This window comes from Pyxicephalus adspersus, chromosome 7 (assembly GCF_032062135.1).
Source record: "Pyxicephalus adspersus chromosome 7, UCB_Pads_2.0, whole genome shotgun sequence".
In the NCBI taxonomy this organism is placed as follows: domain Eukaryota; kingdom Metazoa; phylum Chordata; class Amphibia; order Anura; family Pyxicephalidae; genus Pyxicephalus; species Pyxicephalus adspersus.
Window position 1 is genome coordinate 64,410,269 of NC_092864.1, and position 4,134 is coordinate 64,414,402.

General features: G+C 43.3%; 1 protein-coding gene across 1 annotated transcript in view; it reads right to left on the bottom strand.

Annotated features, from left to right (window-relative positions):
• Positions 1-3,903, bottom strand: part of RAPH1 (Ras association (RalGDS/AF-6) and pleckstrin homology domains 1) — a gene marked incomplete in the record, with an annotated part of 100,441 nt that extends 96,538 nt beyond the window's left edge. Inside the window, 1 exon segment of the mRNA XM_072418784.1 lies at positions 3,504-3,903.
• Between the last annotated feature and the right edge of the window lie 231 nt (positions 3,904-4,134).

The following is a 4,134-nucleotide window of genomic DNA, read 5'->3' on the forward strand; positions in this document are numbered from 1 at the left end:
TGAATAAATGTTTTATTTCATAACTCTGGCTCTCTTCTTTCTGGGCAAAGCCAGGAACTTCTCAGCACCCCCTCGGATACAAAGATCCTGCTTATAGATACACAAGGAATGGGGACATATTGATTGAATTTAGAAGATAAGGGTCTGTGACCAGTTGCTTTTTATTTGACTCATAGCTCTGCAGGATACTACAGCTGGTCTCCTCCTGGCTAGGAAAGATAAAACTCAAATAGTGAGCAAGCAGATTTTATTTTATATATCATGCAGAGTGAATATCATACAATGTTTCTCTTTAGTTTTTAAGCAGTTTTCAGATTACCCCATTGACACAAGTGGTGACAAGATTCTCACTTTCATTTACCAGTTCATAAATAAACAGCAATATCGGTTACCAGCCGTTTTGCTACTGCCTGCACAATTTTAAGTGTCAATCAGATTTATTCACCAATTTATAGGAAACTACGATACCCATTTGTGAAGTTGTGATCTGATAACAGACTGCCCTCTCTTTGTTCTCCATTTTTAAAACTGCAAAAATATAAAAGAGTGACAAGAATTTCTATAGTAGTGATTGGTGCTTTGATTGCCCCAACATATTTACAAATGATTCACCTGAATAGAGTAACTGATTGCAATGTTTAAAAGTGTTTCACACAGCCAATACATTTCATTTGCAGCCCTTGTCACAAACGAATCAATCGCAACAAAAGTGCAGGTCAGGGTTTGTGAAAAGTACACCACTTATCTCCATTGTGGCCTAAGGCATTTGCCACTGTCAAATGGCAAATGTTATCTTGCAATCTACAAAGCTGAGATCATGCTAAATGCTCATTTTAAAAGCAGTGGTATTTATAGTTCTGATTGTCAGGGAACAAAATCATCTTCCAATTTAAAAAAAAAAAATTGGCATTCTAAATGACAACCAGGTTTCTAAAAGCAGTGAACAGTTTCCTGTACCCCACTTTTTGGATTCACTCCTAGACTGTAAGCTCTTCGGGGCAGGGTCCTTGCCTCCTCCTGTGTCACTGTCGGTATCTGTCTGCCATTTGCAACCGCTATTTAATGTACAGCGCTACGTAATATGTTGGCGCTATATAACTCCTGTTTAATAATAAATATGCCCCTTGGGCTTACTATAACCTGCATTCCAAAAGTGCAGTTAAGAACTCAGGTCAGGGGGTTAGGTGCTCAATCCAATCAGGGTGAGAGGCTCTGAAGATTTACAGTTTCATGTTAGGTATATCTGCTCAAGGCAGGTTAGCTTTAAACTTCATTCCCTGACAATCAGGACAGAAAAAGTATATTGAGACAACAGGGTCAACACACACAACTTAAGCTACATACACATATCGGATGAGAATCTGAAGTGTGTACAGCGCGCGTCGTTCATCGCCTAAACGACTGTCCTAGTGGATCCACGGACGATAAACGATTGCAATGCAAGGAAAGGGGGAGAGCGCGCAGCGGGGTGCTGCTCCGTCGTTCTCCCCTTCCTCTCGGCATAGAGCAGAACGGCGCTGTACAGCACTCGTTCATGCATCGTGCAGTGCAAAGTCGTTGGAAAGGATCGTGAAAGATCCTTTCCAATGACTATAATTGGAAGCGTGTACGCGGCTTTAGACAAAATAAAGCCCTACGGATGCAACAATGGCACCGAAGCAGGATAATACAACTAGACAAATAGTAAACAAAAACATACCTTCACTGTATATATGATAAATATATATATATCATACACACAAAGCACAATTCATTTGACACATGTTCATAGAGACCTGTTGCTGATAAAATGTTGCACTTACCCAAGAGAGTCCTACAATCCATTCCCAAAACATACAAAAGAATATGTCTTCATATGGCAGCAGGACAAGATAGAAGAGTACATACTATACCAAAGAAATCCCTGGATTCCGCATTATTGCAGCACTCCAAACACCTCCCTTATGGGAGTGTTCTATAGTTTGAGAACTTAGAATGAAAACCCCTGAAGTGGATACACAGGAGGACTAAAAAACAATTCATACTTTTGCTGTGTATGTTTCCAAGGATAACTGACCTGGTTTTAAGAAGCAAGGTATAACTGTAGGAAATATGCACTGTTTATTATTGCAACAAAAGCCATAAAAAAAAAAGCTGAATCATAAAAACAAATCAGTAGGTGTAGTCCTCCTTTGTTTCTATTGGGAGTTGCCAGGGGTAATTTACACAGGCCCTCTTAGTTTCCAATTCATGCCTTGAAGGGATAGTGCAGATATTGAAATTGAATTACTCCCACAAGAGAAAAGCTATTCATTAATCTAATCAGTCTTCCACACCCAACACATGATCAGCACCAGGGACCACAGTATGGAATGACAACAGTTAAAAATGTAGCAAGAAAACCGAAGGCCAAGAGGATGCCAAGACGGTGTCACATTAAAACATTTTAATATACCAACATGAAGAAAAGAACAAAGCTGCATGGAAACCACATAGCAACACAGCAGAAGTCCTGATTCCATTTGGTAACGTGTACCTTCATAGCAGATAGAACGAGAGTGAAGGAAGTAGTCGTTGTAACACTTGGAGGACGACACACTCTTCTTCTGACACTTTTTGGGTTTGGATCCAGATATACTAGTTTTACTCCAAGGGCAGCCAGGTCCATGGGTGGAACAGATGTGGTTGGAAAGGCAGCCAGGTGAATTGGTAGAACAGATGAGGTTGGAAAGGCAGCCTTGCTAGCCTTGCTAGCCCAGATAAGGAATAAAGGGCAACCAGGTGCATTATTAGCCCCAATAAGGGGCAAAAAGTAGCCAGGTGCATTAGAAGCCCAGATGAGGTTACAAAAGCAGCCAATGCATTGGTAGCCCAGATGAAAAACAAAAAGCAGCCAGGTGTATTAGTAGCTCTGATGTTAGAAAGGCAGCCAGGTGCAGGCCTGGGTTGGTGTAATGGGGGTGTGGTGTAGGGGGGATTATTTGATATATGTATGGCCCCCAGCTCAACTTCCTGTTTAAAAAATCTAAAAAAAGGGGAGACTTTGGAAATGCCCAGAAAGGTGTTTAAGCTTTTACAAGATCTCGTCCATGCGTGTGTACCAGGCAGCGTTTATCCTGAGACGCCGGCTATGCAGAGCGGGGAGCAGTAAACGCTGCGATTTGTAAAGCCGGTGTGAACATGTGAAAGTCTCCTGCAACCAGGATTACTTACAAGTATAGAAGTGATTTCACACATCCCTGCAATCTGGAGGATTGTATATAATATTATGTCATCTATCCCATAGACATACATGGAGCTGGGATTTCACCACTGACAAACCAACACCCTCATATAACACAGCCCTATGGGGGCTCACAGCCATGACAGCACACACCGGGCACCACCGATAGATATTGCTCTGTCATACATAGAACATGTGTAGAACATGTATGTCCATGTGCTGGGCTCCATCCCACACCCTGCACATCAGGCCCCCTGTCAGCTGACACATTGTCTGCGCCCCCCCCTCCTCTCCCCCTCACCTTAGCAACGGGGCCCAGTCGGTGCGGAGCCTCTCCCGGTGTATTCCCAATGCGGTGCCCGGACACAACACGGACACCCGGCGGCCTCTACCTCCTCTCGGCTCCCGGCTTCAGAGTGATGGCAGTCAGGGGAGGAGGTGAGGGAGGAGGATGGGAGGAGTGGAGAGGGAGGCCCTTCCTGCCTGCCGGCTGCTTCCACAATTCCCACTTCTCCTGCAGGGAATGGGCGAGATTTCCTCAGCTCCGACTACAATGGTGAGCAGCGCGCATATGCCGAGACTTCTGTGCCTGAAGGCATGGGGCTTCTCCTCACACATATGCCGCTCTGCTTGGAGTCTGTTCACTGGCTTGTGTTAGGGAGGGAATCCGGCATCCCTATAGATGAGTGCGCTCCAAGCTCCTCCCTTGTCGGCCACTAGGTGGTGCTAACTCCATCAGCGCCACCTGCTGTTCAGTGGCACAGTAAGGCTTTGGCTAAAGCAGGTCTGAACTTATTATTATTATTATTATTATACAGGATTTATATTATTATTATACAGGATTTATATTATTATTATTATTATTATTATTAATATTATACAGGATTTATATTATTATTATAATTGTGATGTTCACACCATGTAGTCAGAAC